The sequence below is a fragment of the Labeo rohita genome, chromosome 20, assembly GCF_022985175.1.
Source record: "Labeo rohita strain BAU-BD-2019 chromosome 20, IGBB_LRoh.1.0, whole genome shotgun sequence".
NCBI classification, from domain to species: domain Eukaryota; kingdom Metazoa; phylum Chordata; class Actinopteri; order Cypriniformes; family Cyprinidae; genus Labeo; species Labeo rohita.
Genome location: NC_066888.1, coordinates 28,283,397 through 28,304,391, shown reverse-complemented (window position 1 = coordinate 28,304,391; position 20,995 = coordinate 28,283,397). Strand labels below are relative to the sequence as shown.

General features: G+C 27.3%; 1 protein-coding gene across 4 annotated transcripts in view; it reads left to right on the top strand.

Annotated features, from left to right (window-relative positions):
• The window catches only part of LOC127183168 (kelch-like protein 29), a 331,992-nt gene that overhangs the window by 301,064 nt on the left and 9,933 nt on the right, over positions 1–20,995 (top strand). The gene's annotated exons all lie outside the window — the stretch shown is intronic.

The following is a 20,995-nucleotide window of genomic DNA, read 5'->3' as shown; positions in this document are numbered from 1 at the left end:
AAATAAATAAAAAGATTGTAAGTATTTCAGGTTAAGATAGATGTGACTATTTGAGTTACTATCCATTTTTCTTTACTCGTTTAGCCTTCACTAGCTCATTTAAATGCTCCTGATGTGTGATAAATGAATTTTTAAAGCGCAATTATTTCGCGTAGTTTCTAAATTAATATGAGGTCATTAAACTACATTCATAATGATTATAAAATGATTAGCAAAACTGTGTAGTAGCTTTAAATGGAGTTTAGCGTGTCACACCACAAGATATGTCAACTTTATAATGTACTGTACAGTATATATTTATTATAGGGAAAAAAAACATAATATATCTTGTAATAAATGTATATAAATTATATAAATCTGTATATATATATATATATATATATATATATATACACACACACACAAAATGACAATGCTAAAATTATATAAAAAATAATATATTCTAAATTTATATAAATTATATAAAATACACAATCTTAACTATTTTAAATTCCTGTTTGGATAAAAGAATGGCTTATAAATTAATACATTATGATGAATTAATAGATTATGCTAAATTTATACCATAAATGTTGCACAATTTTGTTTTACAATTTTGCATAACTTGTATATTAAATAAATGTTTGGATAAAATAATTGCTTAGAAATTAATAAATTATGTAAAATAATACATTTATAATTTGTGATAAATTAAATATTGGAATTTATTGGGATTTACAACTTTTTACAAATTTTGCACAACTTGTAAATTAATAAGTTTGTGTTTGGATAAAGTAGTTGCTTGGAAATTAATAAATTAATAAATTAATAAATTATGTTAAATGAATCCATGATGATAATTGAATAAATTGTTACATTTGTGTTTTGTTATATTTTATATAATAAATTCTGTTTAAAAATATGCATATATATGCATACTGAAAATATTGGGATTTACAACTGAGTTGTTGATTTTGCACAATTTGCACAATTTTGCACAAGTTGTAAATTAATTAATTAATGTTTGGATAAAATAATTGTTTGGAAATTAATAAATTACGATAAATTAATAAACTGTTACATTTATGTTTTATGTTCTGATTTATATAATAAAATATGTTTTAAAAAATCCTGAAAATATTAAATATTAGGGTTTCCAACATGTTCCTAATGAGTTGTTGATTTTGCACAATTTGCACACATTGGAAATAATAACTTGTTAAATGAATAAATTAAAATAAATTAATAAATTATTATTTTTTATGTTATATTTTATATAATGAAATATGTTTAAAAAAATATGCATATAATTATGCATCCTGAAAATATGAAATATTGTGATTTCCAACATGTTCCTAATGAGCTGTTAATTTAGCAAAATTTGCACAATTTTGCACAACTTGTAAATTTATAAACTAATGTTTGGATAAAATAATAGTTGGAAATTAATGAATTATGATACATGAACAAATTATATTACATTTATGTTTTATTTTGTATAATAAAATATGTTCAAAAATATGCTTAATAATTATAATTATGCATCCTGAAAATATTAAATATTGGGATTTCCAACTTTCCAACTAATCAGTTGTTTATTATGGACAATTTATAAATTAATAAATGAATGTTTGGATAAAATAATTGCTTGGAAATTAATAAATTATGTTAAATTAATAAATTATAATAAATGAATAAATTCTGTGAAATGTATGTTTTATGTTTGCTTTTATATAATAAAATATGTTCAAAAATATGCATATATAATTATGCATTCTGAAAATATGAAATATTGGGATTTCCAGGTTGTTCGTAATGAGTTCCTAATGAGATTTGTACGATTTTCCACAATTTGTAAATTAATAAATTAATGTTTGGATAAAATAGTTGTTTAAATTAATAAATTATGGTAAATTAATGGTTTATGTTATATTTTATAGAATACAATATTTAAAAAAAAATGCATATATAATTATGCATCCAGAACATATTAAATATTGGGATTTACAACTTGTTCCTAATGACATGTTTTAGTTTTTTGACTTCTTTAGCAGTAAAAATATCTTTAACAAAAAAAACATATATATACTTAAAACAAGATAAATGTACATGAAAAGCACTGAAAATGAAAACATTAATATTTGTTTTAACAGCTTGTATATTGAATATAAGTGTATTTAGTCTCACTGCACTGGCAGATTTATTGATATGTGCTCTGAACTCTTCATATTGTATGCTGTGTTGTTTCTAATGCACATTTAATTTGCTCTAAGGATTTGAACATAAGTTTTTGCACAGATATACAGTAGTGCACATTGTAAAATATACTTTTCCTAGCGAGAAGTGTTGTTTTGTTGAGGGAGACGCTTCACTGGTAGTCCCATGACAAATATACAGTGAGGCTGTAGTCCATTAGACACCATCATAGGTGTGACAAATTAATGGATGACCGGCGACCGGGTGCCTTACGGCCCCATCTCACGCTCGCTGGGCTCAGAAAAGCTTTATGCTCCGAGATGAGAGATCCCCCCCCCCGAGGGTCTATTCACTTCCAGTCTGTCCCGGCCCAAATTCAGCGTCCCTCCAAAGAAACGCTTTGACAGTAATCCTGTTCCTATTGTCCTCTAACCTGAAGAAGCTGTCAGGCCCTTCAGTGCACCCTGCTGAGATCACACTCACAGTCTGAGCTTAGAAACACTTTATTCCACACAAATGGAGGCACAGTGGACTTTGGACACATTTTGAACCCTTTCACGCCTGTTTTATGGTAGTATCTTAGTAGTAGTACAGTATAGGATAGTTTGACAGTATAGATCTTTTTTTTTAAGTTTTGGTTTATTTAGATTTTATTTTAGTATTTCAGTTGAAACTAATTAAAAAAGTGAGAAGTGTTGCATTGGAAGTTAAATGAAATATTTTTTTATTTATTTTCAGTTAATGGTTGCCATTTTACTTTTAGTTAGAGATAATAACCCTATTTTTGTTGTTGTATTTTTTACTTTTACATTGTATATGATAACTAAAATATAACTAATCTAAAAACTATAGCTAAAATAATTAAAACAAAAGAAATTGAAAATGTAGTAAAACCTCCACACACGTATTTACAAAGGATTTTGATTTGATTTAATTTTTTTGTCATTTTTATTAATTTTATTTGTACTGTTGTTATTAACTTTTAGTTTTTAAGTTTAAGTTTTGTTTTTATTTTTTGTTTTAACATTTTTGTAATTTAACTTCAAACAATTTGTAGTTAAAATTAGTTATTAGTTACAATATTAGCTAATATATATAACAGTTGAATTTTTAAAATACCTAAAAAATAAGGTAGCTAAAGACTAATAAAAACAATACATTTATGTATATATTCATAAAGAATTTTGATCTGATTTAATATTTAGTTTTATTAAGTTATAGTTTTATTAAAACTAAATTTTTTTTTTACATTTATTTAGTTTATTTATTTAGTTATTTTTAATGGTTGTAGTTTTAGTTAACTACAAAAACCCTGATAAGTAAAAATCAAAATTATTTAGAATTATACTAGTTATATATAATATAACCCTGACCAGAGTCTATATTATATATAACTAGTATAATTCTAAATAATTTTGATTTTATTTATTTATTTTTATTGTTTTTTTGTTTTTAATGAAAAAAAATGGTTGAATTTCTAAAATAACTAAAGCTAAAGAAACTAAAGACCTAATACAAACAATATTTATACATATATTTTTATGAACAATTGTGATTTGATTTCATATTTTTGTTTTATTAAGTTACAGTTTTAGTTTTACATTTTACTATTTTTTTTAAATATTTTGTTCTATTTATTTCATTATTTATTTATTTAGTTATTTCTTGATTTATTTATGATTTATTTATTTATTTATTTATTTATTTAATAATTTTATTTATTTAACAGTTTTAGTTAACTACAAAAACCCTGATATTTATATAATATAGAGTCTGGTCAGAGATATATATATAAACATTATATACACATATATTTATTAAGAATAGTGATTTGATTTAATACTCTGTTTTAATTAATTATATTTTTAGTAAAATTTAAATTTGAGTACATTTCTACTTTAAATGGAAATGAGAAATGTATGGGTTTTTATGTTTATTTATTTATGAATTTATTTTTTATAATTGTAGTTTTAGTTTTTATTATTTATTTATTTAATGGTGTTAGTTAACTACAAAAACCCTGATATTTATATAATATAGACTCTGCTCAGAGATACTAGTGTAATTCTAAATAATTAAAAAATTATTTATTTATGTATTTATTCTGTCTTCATATTTTTTATAAATATAAATTAGTACATATTTTGAAGTGTTTGACTGGATAGTAGCTGCTTAATTATTATTGCATTTATTATAGTAGCTGCTCATTTATTATTAGAGTTATGATCTATGTGTGTGTGTGTGTAATGAAGGGTGAAGGGGCCGTGATGGGCATGTTCTGCGGCAAGCCCGTGGGTCCTGGGCCTGTAGCGTGGGCCGCGTTCCCTCACACCCCACTGCGATAATCCAGCACACGGTGGGATTAAGAATCTTCAGAGCGCCGTCACCCGCTGCGCCCGCTCCCCCTTCCTCAGCTTACTCTACCCCGCTAGTTAGAGGCCCGTCCCCTGCCTCTCGTTCCTTCTGCTGGTGTGGAAAATGAGTATGAAGAGGAGCCAAAACCTCCCTAAACCCCTTCTCTAATTACAAACCTCTCCGCTCCCGTTCACCCGTCTCCTCAGCCCCGGCTCCATACGCGTGACCGCGGGCAGCGTTCGATAGCCAGCCTCCTGGAGCGAAGCGCTCGGCGGGGTGGCTCGCTCCCTCCGACTCAGTTCGCTGAGCTCGTGGCCAGAAAAAGCTTCATCTTCTTCCATCATCTCAGAAAGGGGCATATTTAGTCTTGCTGGGTAACTAATGAGAGGAATCTGGGCCTCTCAAGGAATATGTCTACGCTGCATCTCAAAACAGGAACTTATAAGTTTCTTGAGGCAATAAATTATGATTGGAAGGGCATTCGGCCATCTTGAATGAAATTCTAGATAACAAGGGGGAGTATTTGTTCAGTCCAACCTACCATTTGTTGTAAACCACTTGAGGTAGACTAAAATGAAAATTATTTCATTTTGAATAGCATTTCATTTCATTTTAAGTAATATTATATATTATGTAATTATACAATATTATATTATGCAATATTATAATTTTTCTGAAGGATTATGTGACACTGAATATTTTTTTTTATAGAATACAATATTTATAAACATATTTTTTCTAAATGATAAATATGATAAAATATTTTTATCTGTGTAAATAAATATATATATTACTATAATATTTAATACTAGAAATACTAGAAATATTTCATTTTATACAGAAAATTATTAAAATATACTGTATTAATATTATGTATACATGCATTTTTATTATTATATAGAATTTGGAAGAATTATGTGACACTGAATATTTTATATCAGTTATAAAAATCAAAAATATTTTTACCTGTGTATATAAATGCATAGAATATATTTATTATATCTGAAATATTACTATAATATTTATTACTGTAAATACTATAAATATTTAGTTTTATATAGATTTTTTTAAATATACTGTATTAATGTTATATATACATATATAATTTTATTATTTTTATAATATGGATTTCAGAAGACACTGATGAGACACTGATTATTTTAAATTTTTTTTGTATAAATTATAAAAATATAAAATATTTTTACCTGTGCATATAAATGCATAAAATATATTTAATGTCTTAAATATTGCTATAAATATATCTGAAATATTACTATAACATTTATTACTATAAATGCTATAAATATTTCATTTTATATAGAAAATTATTAAAATGTACTGTATTAATAATTTATATACATATATAAGTTTTATTTTTTTTATGTTATTATATGGATTTCAGAAGGATTATGTGACACTAAACATATTTTACATTTTTTATAGAAAATTATTAAAATATACTGTTAATTATATATACATGTATAATTTATAGAATAAATGCTTAAATATATTTATTATGTCTTATTTATTACTATAATATTTATAACTACAAATTGTCATTTTATACAGAAAAATAGGAAATATACAGTATTAATATTATATGTAAAATTTCAGAAGGATTATGTGACAATGAATATTTCTATTTTTATATAAAATGCAAAAATGTATATAAATGGATAAATATATTTATTATATCTGATATTGCTATAATTATTACTATAAAAAATACTATTTTAATATTATATAAACATATTTTTTTTATTTTATTATTATATGGATTTCTGAAGGATAATGTAAAACTGAAGATTGGAGTAATGATGCTATCATCATATATATACTTAAAATATTCATCTTTCTAAATAAGGTGACGCCTTATATAAATCATGGCACTGAGAAAAGCAAAAATAATAAACCAGTTTGTTGACAAAGTTTCTTTCCATCCAGATAATAAGCAGCAAAAAATTTCCCATAGACTCAGAGACACACAATATACAGTTTGCTCAAGGATTCTGTTGGCGAAGAAGTTTGTGGTTCTTGTGAAACTCTTAATAAGACACGATTCCATCAACCCCACAAACTCGGGCAAAACCAGCAACTATATTTTATCTAACTGCCTGTTTACCTCTAAACAAACACCCAGCACGTCGCTGACATAAATCTTTCATCAGCGCGCAGTTCACACTGGACACAGAAACACCAAATTCGTCCGCCTGACAACAGAGTCAAAGTCTAATATTTGGCCTTGCCTGAGGTTAGTGACAACTTTTTATCATTCACCTCAGTAAAAAATTAAGAGGTTTACTTCATGAAAAAATGACTCAAAACAGATAAAACGTGTCTTACTTCAGTATGTAGTCTGACATGTGTTCAGAGAGGCCCTGAATATTCACTGACCCCAGATCTGCCCGTGGGCCGGCGGTGTCACTTCTGCAGTCGTGTGCTCTGACGGGGATATATTTCGGCTACACCCAAGGAGGGTATTAGGTTGGTGGAAGTAATGGATGTCTGAGGGAGACTGTGTACCATCAGCCAGATAAATGACTGGCTGATGGTTTGGGAGATTTCCAAGTTGCACCGGCAGGCAACTCATTTCTCTTGTTCCTTCCTGCTTTCCCTCTGCCCCTCCAGCTGTGGAAACCCGAGGGTTTGCTGACGGAAGATACGGCTCGTGCTCGAGAAACAGGGAGCGAGACAATACAATGATGAACGGAGCCGTGGGAAAGATTAGGAATATCCAGTTTTCTCCAGGAGATATGCTGGTTGTGATGTCATGATATATTATTGGTGCTGTTTTTATGAATAAATGAATAATTTGTGTAGTGTATAGATGTGGAGATCAGGTTTGTAATGGAGTGTTGGCTCATTTACAAGATATTATGCTTAAAAATATTCAAAAGTAATTCAAACAATCATTTTAATAGCACTCCGAGTTTCTACTTTTTGACATAAAAATTATTCTCAGTATTACACAGTGATTATTCTGGCTGACCTATTCCAGAGCTCAAATTAACTTAAATGACATGTTTAATTTAACTTCATTTTGTGCGGACAAGTCTGACTTGGTTTGTCTTGTGGGACAGATTTTGCTTGAAATATGATAAGTTTGGGTCTTTTATACAGCAAGTGCCGGTATTTACATAGAAATCTATACATAGGAGCCTGATAAAAATGCTTATTTTAAAGTAAACTGTCAGATGGATTTAGAGGCTTTTGCATCTGAACTCTTTATATATAGGTTTCTATGCAAGTACTGGTACTTCTGATTGGGCTGAGGCTGGGATTTAGCGAGTTTAAAGTAAAAGTATTTGATGGATGTATACTAGCTGGTATTTTAGCTGGTTTTGCTATGTGTGTGTGTGTGTGTGTGTGTGTGTGTGTGTGTATATATATATATATATATATATATATATATATATATATAAATTTTATTTCTTATGTTTTTAACCTGTGTATATAAATGCATAAAATATATATTCAATATAATATTTGTTACTATAAATATTATAAATATTTCATTTTATATATACAATTATTAAAATATACAGTTTTAATAGTATTATTTATTAATAGTATATTATTTCATTATATGGATTCAGAAGCAAGGATGCAGTGAATCAATGATCAAAAATCACAGTAAAGCAATTTATAATGTGAAATGAATGCTGTGTATTTTTATTATTTATTATACAGAAAGATTGTGTGAAAGAATATTATATCTTATACTATATCTGAAATATTACTATAAATACTATAAATATTTTATATATAAAAAATATTAAAATATGATTATTTATAGTATTATATGGATTTCAAAAGGATTATGTGAGAGTGAATATTTTATATTTTTATATAAAATGTGAAAAAATATAACCTATTTTTACTTGTGTATATAAATACCTAAAATATATTTATTATATCTGAAATATTACTATAAATACTATATATTTTTTTTTATTTACATTTACATTTAGACATTTAGCAGACGCTTTTATCTAAAGCGACTTACAAAAGAGGACAATACAAGCAATCAAAATCAACAAAAGGGAAATAACATGCAAGAGATATTACAAGTCTCAGTTAGCCTAACACAGTACACGTATCAAGTTTTTTTTTTATAACATAATAAAGAAAACAGATAGAATTTAAAAGAAAAAGCAAGCTAGTGTTAGAGGCTTTTTTTTGTTTTTTGTTAATTGTGTAATAAATAAATAATAGGTAGAAGATATTTTTTTAGAAAATATAAGTAAATGAATAGAGTATACGTCTAAAAGAGATTTTTTTTTTTTTTATAAAGAATAGAATTAGAATAGAGAGCGCTAGAGTCAAAGAGCCAAATAAAGATGGAAGAGATGTGTTTTTAGCCGATTTTTAAAGATGGCTAAGGACTCAGCTGTTCGGATTGAGTTGGGCAGGTCATTCCACCAGGAGGGTACATTTAATGAGAAAGTCCGTAAAAGTGATTTTGTGCCTCTTTGGGATGGCCCAATAATGCGCCGTTCATTTTTATTGTCAATTTTATTATTTTATTATTGTATGGATATTAGAAGGATTATATGACATTAGCAGGATTATATGATTATATGTTTTATGTAAAATCTTAAATATTTTTACTTTTACGTTTATAAAAGCATAACATTATTTAACAATATTTATTGTATCTAAAATATTATTATATTTCTTGCTAGAAATACTTGCATTTTATTGAGAGAAATTGTTCAATACAATATTATTATATTAATATTATTTATATTGTTGAATTATTTATATTATGTGGATTTCAGTGAATATTTTATATTTTATAGGAAAATCTAAAATATTTTTACTTGTGTATATTAATACCTAAAATATGTTTTAGTATATCTAAAATATTACTATACATACAAGAATTATTTTATTTATAAAAAATGATTAAAGTGTGGTTAATTATACACATATACACAATTATTTATATTTATATATATATATATATATATATATATATATATATATATTTACCATACTTTAATTTACCATATATATTTACCATACTTTTAATCATTTTTCATATATAAAATATTTCTAGTATTTATATATATATTATTTTTAAGGATCTTGTGATACTTAAGACTGGAGTAATGATGCTGAAAGTTTAGCTTTGCATTGCAGGAAAAAATTACATTTTAAAATATATTCAAATAGAAAACAGTTATTGTAAATTGTAATAATAGTTCACAATATTACTGTTTTTTCCTGTATGTTTGATCAAGTAAATGCAGCCTTGGTGAGCCAAAGAGCTGTCTTTCAAAAACATAAAAACATAATTATTCCAAACTTTTGACCGTGATGTCTTCACCATTCAAACCTGTGATGAGTAGATGGATGACAATAATGCAGCCTTTTTAAAAATGATATTAAGAAGTTGAAGCTGAGATGTAAAGTCACAGATAAAAGTAAAGTGCCGCTGAGTCTTTCTTTAAAGCAGACCGTGGGCAGCAGTGAAAGATGGCTGTGTCTCATTAAAGACACCAAACGCACAGTCACAGGCTGTTCTGTTGCCGTCACCTGCGTCCGTGGATCTTGCGCCGGCTCGAACAGCAGCACTCGGGTGTATGGTAAGCACCGCTACATGCAGCACATAATGAAAAGGGAAGCGCCGGGCGGGTAATGAAGTCTTAGGCGAGCTTCCGTGGCCGCGACCGCTCGCGCCGCGAGCTTTGGTAATTGCCGCATGACCTACTCCGCCGTCGAGTTGTAATGTCACAATTTGTGTGTGATGCACAAATCCAATTAAGTCGGAGTGCTGTGTGGAGTTCTCCTGACGGAGGCTCAAGGTGCCCTCTGCAGCGATAGAGGGAGATTGAGAACGGATACTGTGTGTGCAAACGCCACTGGAAGCCTGGAAGAGCCACATCACAAATTGGTGAGATCAGAGAGATTATTAGACTTATCTGTGTGCGCTGATCGTACCGGCCCTTTAAGAGCAGATTAGATGAATTTAACAGAACTAATGTCAGATGAAATGAACATCTCATGCGTACTACAAACACAACCAAAAAGCTGATTTTTATCCACCAGGAAACAGAATAGTGTTTAAAAGATGTTAAGATACAAGGAAGAAGTAGTCTGTGGATTTAACGATTTTACACCGCTTGTTAGAAGCACTTAGTTGAGGCAAATCCAGATGTAACACTAGTCAGCATCAAAATCAAGAAAAAATCGTACTTACCAAAAACTACGAATATATATATATATATATTTTTTTTTACCACAGTATGTGTGTGCTGAATTAAATAAAATTAATTTAATGCAATTACAGTTTGACCTAATCTATCAACTGTTAGGTCCTTCTGAGCAACTTATTTTATATTTTATTTATGATTTGTGAGGAAATGGATAGTTATTGCTATGTCCAGATAGAAAGAATATGTTGATTTCTAAAATATTTCTTTTATTTTATTTTATGATTTGTGAGTGAATAGGTGAGTTAACATTGTTATGTCCAGATAGAAGGTATATGTGATTTATAAAATACTGATTTTATTTTTTATTATTTATTTTAGGATTTGTGAGTGAATAGATGAGTCAACATTACTATGTCCAGATAGAAGGAATATGTGAATTTCTAAAATATACATTTTATTTTATTTTATGATTTGTGAGTGAATGGGTGAATTAACATTTCTATGTCCAGAAACATAGAGGGAATATGTTGATTTATAAAATATTTTTTAAATTTTATTTTATTTTATAAAATATAATTTTATTTTATTTTATTTTATTTTAAATTATTCTGAATTAGAATGATTTGAAGTAAATGGTGACTGTAACAGCTATAAATGGCTGTGTTTTGTATGAGCACCTTTCACCCTTCATTGAGAAATAACCACAGGCTCCAGCTTGAACATTTATTTCAGTGTTCATTCTGTCCTTGATTACGTTGTTGTTCTGTTATTATTCTGTATGTGATTTTTCTAGCTCATGATCAGGTTTATGTTTACTTCTGTAATTCCGGTAGTTCTTGCTTGATTCTGAAGGTTATTTGCTTCTGTAAGTGAATGTAGTGTGGCATTGTAAGAATAATAAGTATGCAGTGAAGCGACTAGTTTTTTATTTTGCTTTTGTAATTTCGATATTTTAAATGTGAACTTTGATAAATAATGAAAAAGTGTGTAAATATATTAAATAATGAACCAATGTAGGTTACTTATCACTTCTGGAGCCTATTAATTTATTGATATTGACACAGATTTCTGTCAGTATTCTTGACCAAAGTGTGGAAGCTCTAAAGAATTAATTTAGAGACGGTGATGAAGCTATTAGCAGCGCAGCAGATAACACACACCTTAATTAACTTGTTCAGAGACGCTCTGTGCCCAGGTTGATATCCTTTGCATTTTTATATTCATTTGGTTTGATTCAAATGCTCTTTGCACTTTGGTTTTAGTTCGTTTCAGCAGCTTTAATTCGTTTTATGACTTTTTTCCAATTAGTTTCTGTGAGGGGAAGGAGACTTAAGGCATTTCTCGATTTGATCCAATTCTAGAAGTCATGATTTGATTCCAGAATGATTCTTTGACATTTTTTTTTTAATTATTCAGCTGTGAATATATATGTATGTATTTACACACTAAATCAAATGTGCATTTTTGAAGTAAAAAACAAAACAAAAAAACTAAATATATATGTATGATATAATACACAATATAATATTTATATAGTATTTTATTTTATTTTAATATTTGTATTTTTATTCAACAATTCAAAGAGCACCCCATGTATCTTTCAAAGGCACATTTATATTTGTATCTTTTTTTTTTTTTTTTTTTTTTGTTATATTTGTTAAATATTCTTAGATATTTGTTTTGTCTGCTTTTAATAATGAATTCTTTTTTATTTATTTATTTTTTTCTGCTGTGCACATAAGGCATTAAAGGGGGAAAATATTGTAGAAACATTTTTTAGTAAATTTCACAATTAATTATGAAGAAGCAGCAAGTAACACACTGAAATAAAATTTTGATAAAATTAGAGGCAGAAAGACCTTAAGTATTTTTGTTTACATTTTACTTCATAGAAAAAGTATAATAATAATAATAATAATATTTCAATAAATAATGTTTTTACTTTTTACTTCATAAATAATAATAATAATAATAATAATAATAATAATAATAAACAATACATTTTTACTTTTATTACATAAATAATAATAAATAAATAAATAAATATAGAGAGGAAGAGAGAGAGAGAGATGCTTATTAATTTCACCAATTTAAATGAAATGGCTAAATCTACAATTGCCTTGAAAACCTAATGAAAAAAAACCCTACTAGAAAATGTTAATACTAAAATGACTAAAACTGCAAAAAATAAAAAAATAAAGCTGAAAAGAAATGTAAAAATAATAATAATAGCATAATTAATCAAATGAAAACATTAAATTACTAAATTAATTACATACAAATTACTAGAACTAAATTGTATATTAAAACAGAATAAAAATACTTGAAAATGATTAATGTTGCCTTGGCAAATAACTAAAATAAACTGAGTTTAAGCTAGTGCTATACTTACTAAAACTAAACTGAAAATAAATTGAAACTAATAGAAATATACAAAAATATAACAAAATATTAAAATAAAAGCTAAACATTTATATTATAACAGTATATAAATATTACTTATATATAATGTTTAAGAGAAAAAAATGTAATGTCTTATAAAGAAATATTACTATGTAACAGAAGGAATTTGCTGATTTAAAAAAAAATATATATATTATTGTATGTTTTTGTTTATTTTATTATATACACATATATAATTTATTGAGATGTTTGTCATTTGAACTATATTTTAGTTTGATGAAACATCCTAGAACAGCTGTACTGTTAAACTTGACACTAATAATCTGCAATAAACAACTGCGCATCTAGCAAGTGACTTAGCCCTGGCATTCATTTCTCTAGATCTTTAATAGCATGTGTCACAGCAGGTCCTCAAGACTGGCGAACTGGCCTGTAAAAGGATCTTTATCTATAGACGGTTCAACCAGATGACTTTTATAAAGACCTCAGGAAGCAAAGGTCACTCTTTTCTGAAGAGAATTGGCGACTTGTATTTATTCTCCCAAGAGAAGGGCTATGACGCGGCTGTCATCCCGCAGTGTCCCTGCACAATTAACCTCTGATCCCGGTGACAGCTACAGCGTTTGTAGCCGGAAAGAACGCAGGGAAGCCTGTCACAGAGCCCAGACGCAAACCCAGTCTTTCCCCGGCCGTTCTCAGCAGAAACAAAAGCCGGACGTGTTCAGACAGCGCCGTGAACGATATTCACGCTCAGATTGTGACGTCACGGCAGCCCAACGCGTTCACACGGCAGCCGTTCACGGCGCAAGCCATTTCCAGCGCTGATTACTTTGCAATAAATAATACAGAAGTTTAATTGCAGCAGCTTGTACGTGTGAGGAAGCTGAAGCTGTCAGTGATGTCTCTGTGAGGGGCCGTAACCTCAATTACAAACCGCTTTAGCGTGCGTGAAACAAGATTCAGACTGCAAATTAAGTCCGTCGAATGCTGTTTATTTATTGTGACGGGACACAAAGGGTGAAAGAATGTCTTATTCTGCCATCGCAATGCTTTGTTTTAAAAAATGCACATCTATTTTAAGGCATTTATCTCTCAGAAAAGAGCTACACGTAGTTCCTAGACATCTCCAACCATGAATTTCATTGCACAGAACAGTTCAAGTTTCCATTTATTTCCATTTATTCCAATAAACCCTTATTGTTAACTTATAATATGATGGAAACTTGATTTCAAACATTTTTAGACACTGAAGTTGTGTAAAGCAAAGTAACTGTAGGCGTAAAATTAATAACACGGTAAAATAAACGTGAACTAAAAAGTGATTAAAAAAAAAAAAGACTAGTATTAAACATTATACTATATTATATACATGAAAATGCATTCCTATTTAATATTTACCTTATTCAAGAACAGAAAAGTGAGTTTAAGTAAAATTAGTAGTAAAATTAGTACTAAAATTACTAAAACTGAAATAAAAATAAAATAAATGATATTAAAATAGAAATGTAAAAAAAAAAAATAAATAAATAACACAATGGCAGATGCACATAACAAATTTACTAAAATTAAAATTGAATTGAAAAATTAATAAAAAAAGAATAAATTGAAAAAAATCATAAAAAATAAATTAGAATTTAGAAATTATAGAAATTAAATTATATATAATTAGAAATTAGAAATGTTGTCTTGGCAAAAAAATAAAAAATTAAATTAAATGTTGAAGTTAATACTAAATTACTAGAAATAAAAAATAAACCTTAATAGAAAAAACAATAAAAATGGCATACACATATAATTATTAAAACTAAAATGCAAATAAAAGCATCATAAAAACTTAAAATTATAAATGATACATTTATTTATTTAAATAAATATATATAAATATAAAAATAAATAAATAGAAATATGAAAATAATATAATATTAATTAAAATATTAAAATGGCAGATGCACATAAAAATGTTAAAACTAAAATCTAATTGAAAACCTAAGCAAAATTAAGCATTAAAAAGAAAAAAAAACTCTTAAAACTTAAATAAAAATGATAAATGTTGCCTTGGGAAATAACTGAAATAAGTTTAAGTAAGAAAATTACTAAAACTGAAACTGAAATAAATAAAATAAAATGTACATAATAATAATAATAATAATAATCATAATAATAATAAAATGGTAAATCCACATGGTAAAATTGAATTGAAAACCTAATTTAAAGTAAAATAAAATAAAGAACTAAAACTACTTATACTAGAACAGAAATAAAAAATACACCTTAATAGAAATTAATAGCATACACATAAAATTAACAACAACAACAAAAGTAAATAGAAACACTAAAAATTTGGATACAAATGATGAATGTTGCCTTGGAAAATAACTGAGAATGAGTTTAAGTAATACAATGATTAAAACTGAAACAAAAATAAATATAATTGAAATCTAATTAATAATAATAATAATAATAATAATAATAATGATAAAATAGCAGATGCACATTTTAAAAACATGGCTAAAACTAAAATTGAATTAAAAACCTAATTTAAAAGAAAGAAAGAAATAATAGATAATAATAGTAGAATTACTAAAACCTTACTAAACCTTGATAGAAATTTTAAATTATGATAAAAAATGGCACACACGCAAAATGAGTAAATACAAATAAAAACACTTTAAAAACTTGAATAAAAAGTATGAATGTTGCCTTGGAAAATAACTGAATTAAACTGAGTTTAAGTTAGTGTTACAGTATACTTACTAAAACTGAAATGAAAATAAAGGTAGATAGAAATATTAAAAAATCCAACAAAGCATTAAAATAAACGCTAAAACTAAAAGTACAATTGTAATTAATATTATAATAGTATATACATATTACTTATAGATTATATGTCAAGTAATAATAATTACTATTATATATATTCTATAAATAAAAATGTATTCATATTTGATATTGACTTCATTATTTGATCAGAATCTACATAAGAGCAGATAATGTTTTATTTAAAAAAATATTTGATATATTCACAGCTGTTTTGACTGCAATTCACTGCAGTCAATCTCTAATAATACAGTAATAAAAGATAAAGGTAAAATGCTTTTGTTAGATTAACTTTTTTCATGTTCTCTATATTTGTTTTTATGTACATACCGGATGCCTTTTATGCTAACAAAGCCGGCAATGAAAAGCAGCTTTTGACTTTGTTATCCTTGACAAGTCGACATGAGTCTTGCTTTTATTGTCCAAAAGAAAAAAGAAACATTCTTATTGTAAATGAAATAGTTTTGAAACTGTGAAATGTGTTGAATTCTACGTGCATATATGTGAATTAAAGCTACAAGCCACGAGAGACTGCGTTACAGTGATTTTACCCCAGAAAAGAGTGTAATTAGGCATGACGTGAAGCTGAAAAGCCTCCTAACTGCTGTAAAATCATTAGAATGGCCTCTCGGGGCTCATTTCTTTTATAAAACAGCAACAGCAGTAATATAAAAGATGGTAATAATTATGAATTAAATGCATTCATAGCTAGATGTCTGCAGTTCCTCACTGTGCTTTCTGTGCAAAAGTTGCCAGCGTGATGCAAGACTGTGCGATTGCCACGTGTTGCTATTCAGATTGTTCTGTGGATCTCAAGCAGTGTTGTAATTGAAATAAAAAGAAAATAACACTACACAGAAATGTAAAATAATGGCATAAGCACATCAAATTACTAAAACTAAAATAAATAAAAAAAATTAAATGTAAACTTACAATAAAAAAAAAAAAATGGAAAAAATAAACCTAAAACTATTCACATTAGTTTTTGCTAATTGGACAAATAAACTTTAAAAACTTGAAAAATGAAAATGAATATAAATTAATAATACATTCAGTTTAAGTTCTAAAATAAAAAAACCCCTAAAAACTGCAATAAAAAGAAATTAAAGCTAAATAGAAATGTAAAAAATAATAATAGCATAAGCACATCAAATTACTAAAAGTTAAAAAAAATACTTTTTAATTAAAAATTTAAATGTAAACTTACAATTTAAAAAAAACTCTTGGAAAAAAATGAAAATTAGAAATGTTGACTTAAATGATAAGTTAGAATAGAAAAAAAAAAGATGTTATATAATGTTAAAAATAAATGTTAAAAATAAATGACCGCTAAATAGAAATATGATATAACAAAAAATAAGAAGAAGAAACTTAAGGATGCACGTAACAAAATTACAAAAACTAAAATTGAAATGAAAAATTAAAATAAAAAACACTTTGAAAAAAAAATGTACATTTTTCCTTGGTAAACATTTTGAAAAAAAAAAAAAAGAGTTTAATTTAGTTTAAAAATACCAAAATTACAAAAAACGCTAAAACGGGAAATAAATAAATATTGTTATTATTTCTATTATAAAATAAATTATATAAATGGCACAGTATTACTGAAACTAATTTAAAAATTAAAATAAATTAAAGTTAAATAGAAAAATAAAAAAATAAGAAGAAAATGAAGGATGCACAAAACAAAATTACTAAAACTAAAATAGAAATGAAAAATTTTAATTAAAAAAATATTTTGCCTTGGCAACATTTTTAAGTAAAATTAATTTAATTTAAACCAGAATGACTAAAAATACTAAACCTAAAAAGAAGAAGAAGAAAAAAACTATAATAATAATAATAATAATAATAATAATAATTATTATTATTATTATTATTAAATCAATTATAAAAATGGGACAGTATTACTAAAACTAAACTGAAATAAAATAAGTTTACTAGAACATACAAAAAAACACTGCTAAGGCTAAATAAATAAATTAATTAATTAAACAGAAATATAAAAAATTATAAAAAAGATAAATGGTAACAAAAAAATATTCATAAAAATGGCAAGCACATACAATGGTTAAAACTGAAGTGAAAAACTGAAAAACTTAAATGAGTTTACGTTAAGTTAATTACAAAAAAAAACTAAAAAGAAATATAAAATAAAAATACTAAAATAAAGGCTAAAAAAGGTAAAAGCAATTAATATAATAGTATATTAATAGTACTAAATTAACACTGATCTTAAGTTGCTGCTATGTAGTTGCTAGGGTGCTGCAGGTGTTGTGTGTGTCTCACAATGAGTCGTCCATCGAGGATGTTTAACTTGGCAAACACTAATAATAGCAATCACAGTAAACAGACTAATGAACTCTGTCATCTTGGTGCATTAACAAAGAGTTTCATTTGCACGTTGCAGGTGTGTTTTGATGCTCTTCAATCTAGCACAGATCATTTGCTTAATGCTTTCGAAATCCCTCAAATAATGAGAGACGCCCTCCACGTATCGATTCCGGCCCTCGCCGAGCGTGTTTACGCCGCCGGCACGCCAAGTGGAACGAACTTGACCCCTGACCGCAATCGCGTTGTGTGGATATACCTGAGAGGGCCGGCGGATAAAGCGCTTCGTCAAGGACGGGAGGAACGATAAGGTCAGACAGGAGCTGAGAAGTGCCGTTCGCTATCATTTAAATGAGGTGCTGGCTTTATCGGAGCGAACACGAGGAGATTTTCTATTCATGTTTCCTAACAGCCCTCATCACTGGACACGCATCAGCGTCTTCTCATTGGCTCCCCGCAGGCACAGGTTATCAAAGCAGCCAATCAGAGACTCCGCCTCCTCCTCCTCCCTCCCCTCCGGCTCTCATGTGATTAAATAGAGAGTGGATTGTGAGGCGGGTGAATGTGGGTCACAGTACAGTAGCTCTTATAATTACAGGAGCGCTGAGGAGATCATCATAGAGGACAGATCGGCCCGGCGCATCCACCTGGATAACATCCATTATGATGTGCTTCATACCTTATTCACTCGGACTCATTCTCATTTCATTCCCTTCTAAGTCGCCTCTATAGTGCACTGGCTTAGAAGGTCATCAAGGATCACTTTGACTACATTTGAACAATATATGTGACCCTGGACCACTAAACCAGTCTTAAGTAGCACAGGTATATTTGTAGCAATAGCCAACAATACATTGTACAGGTCAAATTGATCAATTTTTCTTTAGTAAAGATCATGTTCGATGAAGAACATTACTAATTTTTGATTAGTTATATGCATTGCTACTTCACTTGGACAACTTTAAAGGTGATTTTCTCAATAATTATTTTTTTTGCACCCTCAGATTTCAGATTTTCAAATAGTTGTATCTCTGCTAAATATTGTCCTGTCCTAACAAACCATACATCAATGGAAAGCATATTTATTCAGCCTTCAGATTCAAAAATTTAGTTTGCTAAAACTAAACTGAAATCAAATTAGTTTTATTTAAAATAAAAATAAATTAAAAAGAAGAAAATTAACAGAATTACAAAAACTAAAATAAAAAAATAGAAATAAAAAATTGATTTAGAATTTTTTTAAAATAAATTCTGAAATAAAATATATAATATTAATAAAATGTTTATTAACATAAATATTAAAATATTAACAGTATTAAAAATATATGTGAAAATTAAAAACACATTTTAAAAATGTTTAAACAATTATAAAAATGGCACAAAATTACTAAAACTAAATCATTTCATCGTTTCATTTAGTGCAAAATTTACTAAAACTAAAACTGAAATCTAAAAAAAAACCTAAATGGGGAAAAAGGATTATTAAATATGATGAACACATAACACAATTACTAAAACTGAAAAAACTGACTGAAAATTAGAAATGAATTTAAGTTAGTACTCAAATTATTTACTCAGTTACTCAAAAACTAAATTAAATTAAACTAAAACTAAATTGCACTTTGACTATTTTTGAACAATATATGTGACCCTGGACCACAAAAGCAGTCATAAGTCGCACGGATATATTTGTAGCAGTTGCCAAAAATACATTGTATGGGTCAAAATTATTGATTTTTCTAAGTCATTAAGATATTAAGTAAAGGTCATGTACCATAACGTATTTTGTAAATTTCCTACCGTAAAGTGTTAAAATTTAATTTTTGATTATTCATATGCATTCTTAAGAACTTCATTTGGACAACTTTTAAGGTAACTTTTCTCAATATTTTGATTTTTTATTTTTTATTTTTTGGCACCCTCTGATTCCAGATTTTCAAATATGTTTTTTTAAATACAAATAAAAATGTGGCACTCGTCACCTTTTGCTCATCAAGACTGTATTTATATTATCAAAATACAGCAAAAACAGCAAATATTTTTGCTTTTTAAAATAACTGTTGTATTTAAATATATTTTAAAATGTAATTTATTCCTGTGATTTCAAAGCTGTATTTTTAGCATCATTACTCCAGGAACATGATCTTTCAGAAATCATTCTAATATTCTGATTTGCTGCTCAAAAACATTTATTATTATTGTTATTATACTGAAAACAGCTGAGTAGATTTTTTTTCAGGTTTCTTTGATGAATAGAAAGCTCAGAAGAACAGCATTTATCTGAAATAAAAATCTTTGTAACATTATAAATGTCTTTATCATCATTTTTGATCAATTTAAAGCATCCCTGCTAAATAAATGATAATGTTGGGGATGTTACAAAAATGTGTTACAAAAAAGATCTTACAAAAGTGTTTTATTTCAGATAAATGCTGATCTTTAGATCTTTCTATTCATCAAAGAATCCTGAAAAAATGTACTCAACTGTTTTAAATATTGATAATAATAAAAATGTTTCGTGAACAGCCAATCAGCATATTAGAATGATTTCTGAAGGATCATGTGACACTGAAGACTGGAGTAATGATGCTGAAAATTCAGCTTTGATCACAGAAATAAATTATATTTTAAAATATATTTGAATAGAAAGCAGTTATTTTAAATGGGAAAAATATTTCACAATAAAAAAATAAATAAATGCAGGCTTGGTGAGCAGAAGAGATTCTTTAAAAAACATTAAATAGTTATTTTCA